Here is a 17,007-nt window from a genome sequence, read left to right on the forward strand (position 1 = left end):
ATGAACAAAAGACATAAACAGACATTTTACTGAAAAGGATAAAGAGATGACAAGCACATAAAAGATGTTCAGTGTCATTAGCATTAGGAAAATACAAATTAAAACCACAATTAGTTATCACTACACAGCTATCAGAAGGTTAAAGTAAAAAATTAATGACGATCTGTATGGTAGCAAGGATGCAAACAATCTGAATCACTCATGCCTTGATGCTGGCAGTGTAAAATGATACAGATGCCTTAGAAAACATGGACAATTTCTTAAAAATATATACATGTAGCTATTATACAACACAGTAATTACATTTCTGAGAATATATCCCAGGGAAGTGAAAATTTATGATAACATAAAAACTCATACAAGAATATTTATAGTAGCTATATTTCTAATAGCCCCAAACCAGATTATGATAAAGAACAAAAACCATATGACTGCATCAGTGGGTACAGAAAATCATTTAACAAAATTCAACATACAGTCATAAAAACTCTCAGAAAACTGGAAATAGATGGAGAACTGCCTCAGCTTCATTCATTCTTCAGTGGGTGAATGTTTAAGCAAACTGTGATACCTTTCTACTCAATAATAAAAAAGTATAAGCTGTTAATTTACACAGATGTGTATTTCTCTGGATGACTCACCAGAGAAAATCTATCTGGTCTGTATATGCATAGCTATTACCTCTGCTCTCTTGGTTACCATTTACATGGGATATCTTTTTCATCACTTCATTATCAACTATGGGTGTCCTTAAATCTACAGTGAATGTATTGTTGAAAACATTATGTTGCCATTGTTATTTTATTAAGGAATTTATTAATTGGTAAGGACTTAATATTACCATTTTGTTAATTGTTTTATGACCTGTATAGTTCTTTTGTTCCTTTATTCCTCTCTTGTCCTGATGATATTTTGTGGTGGTATTCCTTGATTTCTTTCTCACCTTTCTGTGCATCTATTAGAGGCTTTTACTTTGTAGTTACCATGAGGCTTGTGTAACCATATTATGTTTTCCGTGATATTTTAAGTTGGTAACAATTAAACTTCAATTGCACATGAAAACTCTACTTTTATACTCCTCCTATATACACTTTATGCTATTATTGTCAGTATTTACACTTTGGTGTCCTTTAACAAATTATTGTGACTGTAGTTATTTTTAATAATTTTGTCTTTAACTTTAATACTAGAATAAAAGTGATTTATACACCACCATCACAGTATAAAAGTACCATATTCTGAATTTGACCATATACTACACTTACTTTTACTAGGACATTTTATACTTTCATATGCTTTCCTGCTACTAATTATGTCTTCATTTCAACCTGAAGAATTTCCTTAGCATTTCTTACAAGGCAAATCTGGTGCTGTATAACTCCCACAACTTTGTTTGCCTGTTAAAGTCTCTATCTCTCAATTTTGAAAACAATCATTACCAGTTATAGTATTCTTAATTGGCAAGTTTTTTACTTTCAATACTTTGAATCTTTCCTACCACCTTCTCCTGGCCTGCAAGGTTTCTGCTGAAAAATATGCTTATAGCCTTATGAAATTTCCCTTGTATGTAATGAACACTTTTTTTCTTCCTGCTTTTAGAATTCTTTTTCACTTACTTCTGATAATCTGATTATAATGTGTCTCAGAGTAATCATGTTTGGGTTGATCTTCGTGAGAATCTCTGAACTTCTCAAATGAGTTTTGAGAAACTATTTATTTTCTCTGAGATGTTTATGGTTAAATGCCTTCTCAATCCTGCCAAGTTGATCCAGCTATCACTTTATGTGCATGGCTGCCAACTATGGGGAAGAAGGGCACACAGAGTGTTGGGGTGTGGGTGGCCTAATTGGGAAGGACAGTAGGCAACGTGTCTTACAAAGTCTGTGGGTGAGTCTCATGGTGATGAAGCTCACAAGATAGTAGGAACTCTGACCCTTTGTTGAGTTCCACTCTAGTTGCTATGAGTCTCTGTCTTTTCTCTGATCCTATTTGCCACCAAACTATTCAACTTGCTGACTCCCTAAGTGTTTAGGTTGTGATGAGGTGCTTATTACAATCTCCTTTCCCCCTGTAGAAGAAATCATGGGCTGGGAGAATCTATCTTAGCTCTGAGCTATGTTGCCTTTAGGAAGAGCTGAAGTAAGTAATTGAAACTCTTCTTCTCACACTCTACAGCATTTTTATTCTCAGACATTTTGCTCGATGGGAATAGGGTGATGGGACCTCCTCACTGGACTCCTGGTCCTCCACAAAGCCACCCTCTGTTTTGAGTGGTGTAAGAACTGGTGAATCTGTGAGGGTACAGGTGAAAAGTAAATGCTTCTTTTCCATTGTCTTACTGATGGCACTCCCTGATTTCATTTTAGAGCTTCATAAAGAACTTCAACAACTTTACAGAATAATAGAAATAGATGAGTGAGTTGATTCTGCTCCTCCCAATGTTTTTCACCTAAATATTAACACTATTTATTTCATAAGACAATTATGAAAAGTTAAATAAAAGATACATTTAGAAATACTAACCACAGTGCTTGGCACATGGTAAGAGATCAATAACAGTTAAGTATTTTGTATTTTTATTAGCAAGTTCCCTCTGGGAATTTTATTAAGGTATAATTTGCATATAGTAAAATTGGTTCATTTTGCTATTCAGCTCTATTTTTTGACAAATACATACAGTCGTGTGACTACCACCAAAATCAAGGTATAAGAAAGTTCTATCACCCCAAAATTTTGTGTATAGGTTGGGGGCATCCCTGTACTTACTGCATAATTTTCTTGTGGATCTAAAACTGCTCTTAAAGGGCCAGGGATTTAGCTCAGTGCTTCTGCCACTTGCCTCGCAAGTGCAAAGACCCGAGTTTGATCCCCAGTACCAATAAATAAATAAATAAATAATAAAACTGCTCTTTAAAAAATCTACTAAAAGAGCTGGGGATTTAGTTCAGTTCAATCCCCATTACAAAAAAAAAAAAATCTACTAAAAGGGACCAAAAATAACATAAAGGAAACTGGTGTAATATTGGCTTAGGAATAGAAAAGTAGACCTCCTTCCTCCTGCTCCTTCTCCTTCTCCTCCTCCTCCTCCCTCTCCTCACCCTCCATCTGTAGCAACCACTGGCCTCTTTTTTAACTGTACAGTTTATCCATTGTAAGGCTGTCATATAAATAGAATCATACATTCATTATGTAGCCTTTTGAATCTAGCTTCTTTCATTTAGCATAAGATATGTGGAATTCATTCTGATGCACACAAGTCAGTAGTATATCAATATAAAAGAAGGTATTTGGTCTATCTGGAATTGATTTTTGTGTATGGGATTGAAATACAATTTATTTTTTCCCCATTTAGATAAAAGCCTGTATTAGTACAATTTATTAAAGCATTTGTCTATACCTCATTAGTCTGTAATACAGCATATATATATTATATATATAATATATATATATAATATATATACATGCAGAACTGTTCCTAAGCTCTGCATTTTTTCTCTTGATCTAATTTTCTATTCCTAAGCTGATATAATACCAACTTCCTTTATGTTATTTTTTGGTCTTTTTTAGTAGATTTTTTAGAGCAGTTTTAGACCCACAAGAAAATTGTGCAGAAAGTACAGATATAACCCCCCAGAAAGATATAATACCCAGAAAGTACAGATATAACACATTCCTATCTTGCCCCATTGCCATCTACCTTTACCAGACTGGTACATTTGTTATAATTGGTGAACCTATATTTATACATCATTACTAGCCAAAATCCATAGGTTACACTGGTTTTCACATTGGTATTGACATTCTCTTAATTTGGACAATTGTATAATTACAAGGACCTTCCATCATAGCATCACACAGAATAGTTTCACTACCTGAAAAATCCTCTGTGTGCCAACAATTCATCCCTCCCTCCCTCCCTATTAACCACAGGCAACCCTTTATCTTTTCACTGTCTCCTTATTACTGCTTTTTCCAGAATGCTGTAGAGTTGGCATTATACTTTATTTAAACTTCTGAGATCGGCTTCTTTTCCTTCTACTTTGCATGTAAGATTCCTCCATGTCTTTTCACAACCATATAACTCATGTCTTCCTGTAAATGATTAAGATTCCATTGTCTGAATCTGACACCGTTTATTATACAGTATATTCTTTCACCTACTGAAGGACATTTTGTTTGCTTCCAGGTTATGGCAAATTATGAATAAAGCTGCTATAAATATCTGTGTGCAGGGTTTTGTATGAACATAGGTTTTCACCTTCTCTGAATAAATAACAAGGAACATAAATACTAGATAGTACAGTAAGTATGTTATTTGTGTAAGAAATCATCAGTCTGTCTTCCAAAGTGGCAGTGCCCCTTTGCATTCCCACTAGCAATGAATGAGACTTTCTGTTGTTCCACATCCTTACCAGTGTAGGAATACAGCACAGCTTATTTACCTATTGACAGCTAATGGGCATTTGTGTTGTTTCCTGTTGTTGCATTGTTACAAATAATGCAACTGATTTTCTATGTATATATTTTTAATATGGTATTTGTTGAAGTTTTGGCCTATTTTAAAAACTGGTTGTTTTTTAAACTGTGTACCAACTTATTTTACAAAAGTTTTATAATGTCATGATACTTAAAAAGTTGAGTCCTTATATCTTCTTCTAACTCAGGTTTTTCTGGAGAGGTGAGGCCTAATGGAAGGTGCTTAGGTCATGCTTGAGCAAAGAGGTGTGCTTTCTCAGGACTCTGCCTGGAGGTGCTGATTCTGTGTGGTCTTTCTGGAGATGCAGAGGATGACTGTTCACCTGGGCACACCCACCCGGAAACAGCTACCCGGGGTATCATGGCTTATTATAAAGGAAGAACGAGCACATTAATGCTTCTCATTGCTTCTCAGCCTCTCCTATCTCATGTGCCTTCTCTCTGCTTCTTTTTGTCCCCAGTATGGCTCTCTCAAATAAAGCATTAGCCTCTGTTTTATAGGGAACAGAAACAGACACTTTGCTCATTAATTTTCAGCTTCCTTCTTTTCTGATAGAAGTATTTAGGGCTGGAATTGCCAAGTACTGCTTTGGCTGCACTCTGCAAGTTTTGATATGTTTTATCTTTGTAATGTTTCGGTTCTTAACAGAGAACTTTCTCTCTCAGAAACTGTAACTAGGCTGAGATGGAAGGGGTTCCTAGTCATCTGCTTTTTCATTGAACATGTTACCCTTCAAGGGTCCAGCTTGTATGCCAGAATCTCAGTTCATGTTTCTCTCAACCTTTTATAAGCCCAAGGCCTCATCTTTTGCCCCAGTGTGGTTCATGAAACTCATCTTTCTTATTTATCAAGATCAACAAATGCCCACAGGGCAAGCTGGGGTCAGTGTTATATTAACAATTTGGTTTACAGCTACCTCTTCTTGGGTCTTGGAGAATTTTTTTCTTGTCTTCCAAAGATAACCATGAATTTAAAAGGGATCTTTTCAAAGTTTATTCATTACATCTAGGTTATTTTTCACTGTACTAGACTACCCTATTTCCAAAAATGGAAACCTGTGTGTGATTTTTAAGTGCCTATGTAAAAGTATTATTATACTTCCAGTATGCATTGGTGAGAATTTGGTACTGGACATTGTGACAATGTAGTCCATTCATCTAGATGATATTGACCAATAAAAAGGATAAAACATATCTTTTTAAATTATTAAAATAAATTAATACAAAGGGGTTGATATTTAGAGAGGAGGCCATCCAACAAGGAAGTTGAGATTTTAAAACTTTTCTTCTAACCTAAAAAATGAAATTCATCATTAATTTAGATTTCACTTCATTACATCCATCAAAAGTTCAATCAAGAGATAAAATAGACATATAACAGCAAGGACTATTATGTGAAAATAATACATGTTGCATACTAAAACTAGGGGAACTCAGAAAAATATTAAAAAGAAAGTGAAATGTTTTCTAAAATGCCACCATTCAAAGATAATCACCATTGTCAGTTGTCCGACACAACTCTAGACATCAGCCTAGATGGAAGGGAGATGGATGAATGAGTGGCTGGAGAGAAAGATATAAATAGAATCATTTCTGCTTTTTATTTTAAAAAAGGATTAAGCTTAAATAATTCAGCAGGAAGACACCACTAATGCTAAGTGGAAAGAATCATTTCATCAGAAAGCATTTTTTTCCCTTCACTATGGGAAATGGTAATCACTGAAAATGCTCTTAAATCTAAAGGGGAATAAAAGACCATGTAAATAAGAACTAAAAGGTATAATAGATAATGTGAAATAGGAAGAAAAGGGGCAAAGGGGAAGGGGAAGTGGGAGGGGTAGGGGAAAAGAAAGAAGGGAATGGAATTAATAAGAGAAAATGAAAAAATGGAAACCAAGTCTCTGTAAATAGGGAGGGATGGAGGGGTTGAAGGGAGGGCAGGGGAAGGGGGAAAGATAAGATCCAAGAAAGTATGTAAAGGTGCAAACTTCCGATGATGAACGTCATTATATTGTATACCTAAAATGTACCAATAAAATTAATTTTAAAAGAAAAAAAAGGCCATGAAAATTGTCAAGTATCCCCTTTTCGTTAGGATAATCCAGACTCAATTTTTATGTGAAATAGTCTAACTTTAAGATCCGGCAAGTGATTCAGTATTTTAAAAATGTGCTGAGTGCGGCCCACCGCGGGGGGCGGGCTCGGGGCCCAGGGTAGCTGGAGCGCTGCTGGGCGGCATTGTTCAGTCACAGCGAGAGCTCTGCAGGGGCCACCAGGCTCGCGGCAGGTGTGCACGCGGACGTCGCTGGGACAGCCCCTCTCACGGCTCAGCCACAACACCTGCCCGGCCACCCCTCCGCTGGCCGTCCGCCCGCCGCTCAGAACTGGGTTTGCAGCGCCGCTTCCTCCCAGTCCAGGGCGACCGGCCTTGGGTTTATGTCTTTATTTGACTAAAACGAGCTGTTGCGCAGCCATTGGTACCTGTATTGGGGAAACATAGCATACAACCAAGAAGCTTTTTTTTCTTTTTTTTTGGTACCAGGGATCGAACTCGGGTCCTTGCGCTTGCGAGGCAAGCGACGGAACCACTGAGCTACATCCCCGGCAACAAGTAAGAAGCTTACAGCCTCCGTGGCAAAAATTTTTTCATGTCAGAGACTGAGAACTCTTGCAGTCGTTCATGTCATCCCTTCTTCTCCAGACAGAAGATACCAAAAAGTTGCAATCAAAGATCTCTTCATCTCATTGATAAAGTCACTAACAAGCCAAAATGTCTGTCAACGTCCACCGCAGCATTTCAGACCAGTTCTATCGCTACAAGATGCCCCGTCTGATTGCCAAGCTTGAGGGCAAAGGAAATGGAAGCAAGACAGTTAGAGTCACCATGGTTGACGTTGCAAAGGTGCTTAATCGCCCTCCAACGTATCCCACTAAATACTCTGGTTGTGAGCTAGGAGCACAGACCCAGTTTGATGTAAAGAATGACCGTTACATTGTCAGTGGGTCTCATGAGGCGAATAAGCTGCAAGACATGTTGGATGGATTCATTAAAAAATTTGTTCTTTGTCCTGCGTGTGAGAATCCTGAAACAGATCTACATGTGAATCTGAAGAAGCAAACAATAGGTAATTCTCCTAAAGCCTGTGGCTATCGAGGCATGCTTGACACACATCATAAACTCTGCACATTCATCCTCAAAAACCCACCTGAGAATAGTGACAGTGGTACAGCAAAGAAAGAAAAGGAAAAAAAAATAGAAATGGCAAAGACAAGGATAATGGCTCTGTATCCAGCAGTGAGACACCACCCCCATCACCCCCAAAGGAAATCAGTCCTCCCCCACATGCTGTGGAAGAGGAGGAAGATAAAGGCTGGGGGGAGGGCACAACTGAGGAAGCTCAGAGGCACGGAATGGATGAAATCAGCAACCATGCAAACGTCCTGACACTCAGTGATGATTTGGAAAGAACTGTGGAAGAGCGTGTGAATATCCTGTTTGCTGTTGTTAAGAAAAAGAAAGAAGAGGGCATTATTGACTCATCTGACAAAGAAATTGTTGCTGAAGCAGAAAGACTAGATGTAAAAGCCATGGGCCCTCTTGCTCTGGCTGAAGTTCTTTTTAATGAGAAGATTAGAGAACAAATTAAGAAATACAGGCGCCATTTCCTCTGATTCTGTCACAACAACAAAAAAGCTCAGCAGTACCTTCTTCGTGGTCTGGAGTGTGTGGTGGCCATGCATCAAGCTCAGCTCCTCTCCAAGATCCCGCATCTTGAAGGAGATGAATGATGTAGATCTTTTGGAAGAGGAGGTCATCATCAGCTGGTTGGAAAAGGCCCCTAAGAAGTACGTTTTTCATTCTTTGTGGCTGAGTAGTACTCCATTTTGTAAAGGAAGGCCACGTCTTCTTTGTCCGGTTTCCAGTTGGTGGGCACTTGGGCTGTTTCCAGGCTTTGGCTGTTGCAGGCTGTGCTGCTGTGGATGTGGGTGCACATGTATCGCTGTGGTGTGGTTTTTTATTCTTTTGGGAGGGTACCCAGTGGGGGAGTGCCTGGGTCGAGTGGGACCTCTGGTCCTGGTTCTTTGAGTTGTCTCCGTGCTGATTTCCACAGTGGTTGCACCAGTCTGCACAAATGGATGCACATTGAGCCCATACTCTTAAGTGAAATAAATAGGACACACATGTAAATACCGAATAGTTTCTCTGGTGTGAGAAACTGAAAATGTAAATGAGGATTAAAGTGATTAAAATGAAGAATTGATAATGTGAAATAGGAAGAAAAGGAGTAGGGGCAGTGGGAGGGGAAGGGGAAAGGAAAGAAGGGAAAGGGAAAATTATGAGAAAAGGAAAAAATGGAAACAAAGTTTTTGTAAATAGGGAAGGGTGGAGGGGGTGAAGGGTACACAGGTAATGGGGAAAAAATAAGAACTAAGATACATCATGTACAGGTACAAGCACCCAATGATAAATGTAAATGTATTGTATACCTAAAATGTACCAATAAAAGAATTTAAGCAAAAAAGAAGAAGTACATTTCAGAAGAACTTGTCAAAGAGATTCATGTCAAAGCAGCGACATTTATAAAATGGTTGAAGGAGGCAGAGGAAGAATCTTCTGGTGGTGAAGAAGATGATAAAAGATGAGAACATTGAGGTAGTTTATTCGAAGACTGCCAGTGTACTGAAAGTTGAAACTGATGTCTGACAACAAGGGTGACAACATTGACATCAATGCCATTTAAAAGGAAGGATGCGACCTAGCTAACAGTATAATGCTGCAAATTGTTCTTCATTATCAGCCAGAAGTACAACATGTATGTGCAGAAGCTAAAATGTCTTAACATCGTGCTACACTTTATACTAAAAATCTATTCTGTGAGTGGTCTGTAATTAAGCCCAGTGAGACATCTAGGGAGTCCATACACATCAGTGAGCAGATGTAGTTTGCTTATTTACAGCATGTTTCTTTTGGAAAAACTAGTGGTGGACATATTTGGATCACATTTACACAGTTAAAAAAATAAAGATTTGATTTGGGTCATTCTTCAGATTTTGGGCTCTGAATGACACTAAGTAATTGGCCCCTGTTTAAAATGTTGCACCATCATTTATCCTATTGGGTCCTTGGAGCCTGGTGGGTTCTCCTAAGTGCTGAGATGGAAACACAGACTCACTTAGAATTGCTTTATTCAGCCTTTTAGAAAGACAGCACTTTCAATGTTTGACCTCTAGTCCCTCAAATCAGCATATAGTAATTCTGGGATAGACTGATAAACAGATGACAGTTCAACATCTTAACTAAGAAGTAAAAATGACCTGAGTGTCCTATAAATAATTTCTAAGAGCAAGTTTTGAAACTTGGAATTGTGATTTTTCAGTTCATGTACCCTTGCCCCAATTGTAGTCTTCAGTGTGGATTGCACGTTGGGATGAGCCAGGGAAATTATAAATTTGCAAACAAGTGTTCTATGTGTATGTAGTGATTGTACTGAAAAAAATTCAGACTTTAGGTGTGATTAAATCTTATGATTTTTGTTTGGGGGAAACAGGTCCACTTAATCTAGCAAAAGCTGAGCATAGTTTTTCAGCTTTTATCCTTATGATTTACATTACGATTTCAAAGTGTTTAGATATATTGAAAAAAATAAAAATAAAAATACTGTGCTGGCCAAATAAAACCGTGGCCTCTAATCTGAGGATCACTTGATTGGCTTTTGAAGATCATGTCACCTGTAAAGAAACCCTTCTCCTCCAACCCAGAGAGAAAAATATCTCCTTTCAGATGCACCCTCATTTAGTCAAAGGTTTTAAGTAAAAGACTTTTACTGATGACATTGGCTTTTGTCTTAAATATCCTATTGTCCCAGCAGTTGAGACGCTTTCATAGCAACAGAGAATAAAAGAATGTCAATTTATCAAAACCATTTGTTGGTTACTTTCCAATAAGGTAACTTTGTTATCTTGCCCACAATGAGCGGCTGTGTGGCTTGTGTAAGTTCCATACCCCTGGAAATACCAAGCACAGAATGGATGTCCCCAGAGGGAGACACTGGCCTGAGATCCAAGCCAAGTGCCTGATGAATGCCTGGTTGGTTGGATGGATAAATAGACAAACGGATGGTTGGTAGGATGTGAAAATGAACGTGAGAGTAGTTAAATTCTCTTTCACCCACGGGTTTTCTTTTCACTTCTTTGAAAACAAGCAGCTCAGGAAGGTGAGAAGTTTGGGGAGTGGGTTGGAAAAGGAAAACGAAAGGTGCCAACAGCTATTTTACCTTCTTCTATCTCACTTTAAAAGACTGGTCCTGAAATGTCACTGAGAATAATCTTGCCCGCTTCTTTGGTTAGACAGGCTAGATTGCCTACCATGGATATAATAGAAGCAGGTAAATATGAAGTGTGATCAAATAACGCATTGAATGTTTAAATTTTTAAAGATTTATTACATTCTCATCACTTTCTAAAGCCTCTCTAAAATCCTCTTTCATGAGTATCTTGAGTTGAATTAATATGGCTGCCTCAGTGCCCTGAATCAATTAAACTGTTTACCTTTCTTGATCATTCTGACTTTGGGGAAGAGCCAGAAGTCTCACAGTGCCAGATCCAGTGAATAAGGTGGATATTAGTTATTTTAGTATCATTTCTTCTCTGTGGGTATCAGTTGAAGTAGTGTGGGATGAGTATGGGAAAAGCCTCAGAAGGAAGACAAGTGAGGAGGAGTCACCACTGCTCAGAGTGGAGCCAGACAAGGGGAAAAGGCAAGCTGAGAACATGAAAGATGGAAAAGGCACAATTGTATAGAAGATATCTCTGGATTTATCTGATCAAGTTCAGATTCCTCAGCCTCCCATTCCAATAGATCACACTGACTTCTTCCAAACAGAAAGTGTATAAAATATATCTATTTTTTTTTTTGGTACCAGGGATTGAACTCGGGACCTCATGATTGCAAGGCAGGTGGCAGAATCACTGCGCTAAATCCCCGGTCCTAAAATATATCTAATTTATCAAATTAGACATTTTGTTTTACTAAAGACTTACATCTGCCAAAAAGACATCTACAATATATTTCTACTTGCATTATCTGTAACAACCCAACAACAATAAACAACTCTGTAATCCCAGTACCCAGGAGGGTGAGGCAGGAGGATTGCTGACAGTTTGAGGCCAGCCTGGGCTACATAGTAAGACCCTATCTCAAAAAATAAAATAAACAATTCAAATGTCCCTCATCTATTGAATAGGTAAATAAACAGTTATTTTCCTGCAGCAGACTATTCCAGAACAATAAAAAAGAAAAAATATTAAAGCATACGATAACATGGTCGAATCACACTGATGTAATGTTGCATGAACAGTCAGCCGTAACTCCATTTATAAGAAGTTCAAATGCAGATAAAACTGAGCTTCATGGGCCAGGGATTTAGCTCAGTGGTTCCGTCACCTGCCTCACAAGCACAAGGTCTTGAGTTCTATCCCTGGTACCTAAAAAATAAAAAAAATAAAAACTGAGCTTCAGTGTGAGAGGTCAGAATACTCATTGCCTCTCTAAGGAGTGTTGGTTGGGAGGGGGATGAGGGACCCTCTGAAGTGCTGGAAATGTTCTGTATCTTGACCTGCATGTATGCATATGTATGAAACTATTGAACTAGATGCTAAAGATTTGAATACTTAACAAATCGTAAACTATATCTCAATTTTTAAAAAAGAAGACATTTGAGAGCAGATCTCTACTTACATGTGCCAGTGGGTTAACAAAGGTTTTGTGAGTGGCCTCTGAGTGGACTGGTGCTTAGTGGAGTAACTGAAGACAGAATAGTGTGAGGACCAAATCATCCTGAGCCAAATGGTGAGCACCAGAGAGGCAGGATGGCCTTCCATGTCCTGTTTCTCCCTCAGGACCCTCCCATCAAATGGTGCTGAACAAGTACAGCACAGTCTGTCTGCATTTGGTAGTGGCCTCAGTGTTTGATACACAGTGTCTTGCATACATTCAAACTGTTTCCTTTAAATTCATGCTTCTATATTATTTAATTCGAAAAACTGGTTGAACATACTGGTAGGAAATGATAGAAAGAATAAGATATAACACTAAATGCATCTTGAATTTTTTCCAGGTAGTTTTTCAATGAATTGGTTAATCATAGTTGAAATTAAGGCAACTCTATTTATTTTGCTTTGAAATTATTTCAGGTCGGTTGTATAAGACACATTTGTGTTTTAAAAAAATAGTTACAAAACTTGCTTTCCAAGTACAAAGATGTCTTGGCCATGTGTGATTTTGTGAGAGTAGCCTGTGGGGCTGGGGGTGGGCATGGAAAAATGCCTTCCAGTCTCCTTTAGAGTCCCTGCACCATTTTCTAATGACTAGTTAATTTGGAACAAACAAAATCATTGAGAATATTTTTATTTTTGTACTGGCGATTGAACCAAGGGCCTTCACCCTAAGCTCTATCCTTAGCCCTTTTTTGTTTATTATTTTGAGACAGGGTCTTCCTAACTTTCTAAGTTGTCCAGACTGGACTTGAATTTGCAGTCCTCCTGCCTCAGCTTCCCAGAATGATAGGATTACAGGCATATTTTAAGCTGGAACATGCCAGGACTACCTTACCAGAGTAATACAGTAATGGGACATTACTGAGTTCCTTGTTATTTGTTCTTCCAGAACAATGCATAAGTCATCAATTACCTTTAACTGGGCTCCTTGGAAACTTTCCCAGCATTTCCTTCCATAGCGCACTGCTAGGAGATTCCCGCAGATGGTTTCGTTCAGGATACACATGCAGCTTCTCTTCCCAATGAAGCAGAGCAGCTGTTTCAGGCTTGTAACTTGTCACCAACTCTCTGGATGAAGCAAGGAAAAAAAACCACAATCTGATTATATTCACTAAAAACTGCAGTGGGAATTCAGAAATGCAGTATGAAATTAATCCAAAATGGAATTTGCCTGAATTACTAGAACTTGCATGAGGACCCTTTTGAAAAAAAATTTCTTGGGTATATGCAGTGACCACAATTGGTCAAGATCCTAGTGTTATTGATGTGACCTCTAAACTTGTTAAAGTATTAATAGTTAAGGAAAAACACTTGTGCGATCCAGTAGAACTCCATTAGGGAAGGGAAAACAGCAATAGAGCAGCCAGTGTTCAAGATCTCTCACTTGGAACCAGAGCTACCATTGTGATAAAAGCTGCAAGCTGAGATGCAGAACAGGATGCAACCATCTAAGAAGGAAGTTCCATTAACAATCTCGGAAATTTAAAGCCCAACTTACCTGAGGGATTTTATCCAACAAGCATTTAGAGATTAAGCTTTGTCCAAGATTCTTACTCTGTTATCTTCCTGTAAGTAGCTGACATTATTTTGCATTTATTGAGTCTAATTCAGTGGTCATAACTCTCTCTCTTTCTCTTTCAAGGAAGACACCATTCCGTTTATACACTGCCCACATTATAATAGAAATAGGAGTTCAGTAGACATTTATTTAATTGAATATCTGTGCACTAGATACTTCAAAGTATGTAAGATTGTGTACAAAAGATTTTGTGCTTTAAAAATGGTTACTGTATTATTCCACTGACTCTTCCCGAATCCCCAGTAAAGTTGTAAAACAAGTATCATTCTTGCCTCCTTGGGCAGATGACTGGCCCACTAGGAAATAAAATGGACAGTTCTCAGAGTCTGTACTATTTCTAGGCTCATGGAAGGTGAGACACTAAGAATCCAATTCCATTTCCTCTACTCAAGAAGTCACTTTCTTCAGGGCCTCCAAGTTTTTCGGCTGATCTTATCACACTTCTCAGGGGAGCTGGTCCTTGGAGATCAATGGATTTTCAGTAGGAAGCCAAAGTGGCGTGTAGGGGAAGAGGGAAAGAGTTCGAGGTGCAGAGAATGGCATAGTCCAGGTCATGAATGCCAAAAGGCATATTTGGACAGTGGTTCAAATCGGCTAAGGTTCAAAGTTCATTTGGAAAGCAGTAGTAGGAGATGAGATTGGAAATGCCCATAGAGTTATATACAGTTATATTGCCATGTGTCCTACAGACAGCAGGTACTGAGAGGATAATAACGAACAGGGCAGATCCCTGCTCTTGACCAAGCTCACATATCAGCAAGGTGACGTCTAAAACTCATTACAGGCTGGAGATTTAGCTCAGTAGTTTTGCCGCCTGCTGCGCAAGTGCAAGGACCCGAGCTCGAGCCCCTGTACCAAAAAATAAAATAAAATAAAACTGATTACAAACAGTAACATACACTTCCTTCGTTAGGCAGTGAAATCCCCAAACTGGCAAAATAAAAAATAAAAAATTGACCAAAGTCATAGGGGATTTCCTTCTGAAGCTTTCTAGATGGTTGTAGTGGCCCTGTAAGGGAAAAGTGAAAAAGTCAATTGGAAGAGACAGGGTCAAAGTTTGTAACATCTCAGAGTATATCTTCTTGTATCATTCTTATTTTTTCAATGTTGGGGATCAAACCCAAGGGTTCTCTACCACTAAGCACCATTCCCCAGCCCTTTTTATTTGTGTTGTGTTGTGTTTTGTTTTGTTTTGTTTAGACAGTCTCACTAAGTTGCCCAGGCAGGACTCAAACTTATGATCCTCCTACCTCAGCCTCCTGAAGTGCTGGGATTACAGGCACCTGGCTCCATATTGTTCTAACTTTTGAACCAAGTAAATGAATTAGCATGCATTCATATATAAAAGTATGAACTTAGTAAATGCATTAGTATAAACAGAAAAATAAGGAACTGCAAAGCTGCAAAGCTTAGCAATGGTGTAAGAGACTGGAGAACTGGGATTCTGTTTCCAAAGAGGAACAAGAAGGCTTTGGTGGAGGGAATTAGCCCTTCTTTGAGGCTCAGATCTTGAAAAGTATGAAGGGACTAGAATTTACAAGCAGCCTCTTGGGCATGTCTGCCTCTGGCTCAGTCCTCCGCCGTCCTCCTCCTGTCATCCTAACGGTCTGAGTGTGTTCTTACTTTGGATCATGCTACATTCCTACCAAGGAAACACCCTCTCAGTGCTTCCCCCAACAGGAATCTTCATTCCTTCAACCACCTGCATGTATCCGATACTGGGGGAGACCCCGGACCTGAACAAGCCTCAGTCCTTCCTGTGAACGATTCACTGTCTGGTAGGGGAGACAAATACTGAGATTAGTAATGCATCATTACTTCTTAGATAGGTGAGATTTACTCCAATTAGTAAAAATTCACCAGGGGAAGGTTCCCTCCAATCAAGTCAGAAGCAGAATGACCCCACTCTTTCTGAATGGGTGGTGCCAATCATTTATATTACTTTAATTTCTTCATTTGGTATATTTGACACCTCTGGGCTTAACCCCCCTCCTTCATTCTTGTAGCTACATTGCTACTTAGTTGTCCAAAGGAGACATAAGAACATAGGTCGATCACCCTCATCACATGGTAGAGAGGGGAGACTCCGAGAGCTGAGCGTCTTGCCCGATCCCAGAGCTCACTCTTCTAAGGAGCTTGTGTTCAGTGGGAAGGGATTAGGCTTATGATCCTCAGGAAGGGAAATAACTTCTCATTGTGAAAGTGTTCCGAGGCCTCCCTTCTTGTGTTTATTCCATCTGGTAATAGAGGCTTGATGAGCCAAGGGTGTGACCACACTTGCTTCTGTAGCATTTTCCCCAACACAAGTATGGCAGCGTTAACAAAGCTAATGTCAGATATATAGGACTCAGGAAGTACATAGTCTATGACTCCTCTGAGCCCCAGCCCCTTCTTCGCATTCGTCTGCTCTCAGGGCTCACAGTACTGGCTCCCTACCTGTGACAGTTAAGCTTGACTGCAGGAGAGGTGGTTGGATCATGCAGGCAGTGTATGACATGCAATCAAAAACTATGGTGAATGGTTAGATTCCTAAAATTTTATTTCAGTACAAGGCACACTGTCATTAATGCCCCTCAAGACCTCTCCCTTCACTCTCCACACACTTATCCCATCATTCTCGCCACTCTGAGTAGTTCTGGAAGTCTCCTTCACTGAGTGTCTTCAGTTGGGCTGTACAGGTGTTTCGATGGCCTGAGTCAATTCACAGTGTTTACCTTTCGTGGTCATTTTGACTTTGAAGAAAACCCACAGGTTGCACAGTGTCAGATCTGGTGAATAAAGTGGATGAGGACTCACTGCAGTGTTTTTAGTGCCTTCTTTTTTATTGGATGGCACTTGGTGGCACCATTCACAATTTTTGATCCTACCTCATAAAGACACTAATGATTGATGTTCATAGCTGTTAGGAGATTGGAGGCCCAGTTGCAGGTGGGTCGCTGGAGGCCTTTGGAGGGTATTTCTCTCATGGGCCTTCATTCCAACCCACTCTGCTCCCCAGCTACCATGAACTAAGCAGCTTTGCTACACCACGCCCTTCCACCGTGATCCTCCTGCCTTGGACCCAGCCAGCAACAGACCAAATCCTCTGAAATTCTAAGCAAATTAAAGCTCTCCTCTTTTAAATTGTAGGTGTCAGGTATTTTGTATCAGCAATGGAAAACTGACTGTACACTCCC

At 39.2% G+C, this 17,007-nt stretch overlaps 1 protein-coding gene and 1 pseudogene across 3 annotated transcripts in view; both read left to right on the forward strand.

Moving 5' to 3' along the window:
- The window catches only part of Adra1a (adrenoceptor alpha 1A), a 101,255-nt gene that overhangs the window by 46,286 nt on the left and 37,962 nt on the right, over positions 1-17,007 (forward strand). The window lies entirely within an intron of this gene.
- LOC101711779 (eukaryotic translation initiation factor 5 pseudogene) lies at positions 7,069-14,155 on the forward strand (annotated as a pseudogene).

This window comes from Heterocephalus glaber, unplaced genomic scaffold, assembly GCF_053883595.1.
Source record: "Heterocephalus glaber isolate CG9 unplaced genomic scaffold, H.glaber_assembly_v1.0 deba00001460, whole genome shotgun sequence".
NCBI classification, from domain to species: Eukaryota; Metazoa; Chordata; class Mammalia; order Rodentia; family Bathyergidae; genus Heterocephalus; species Heterocephalus glaber.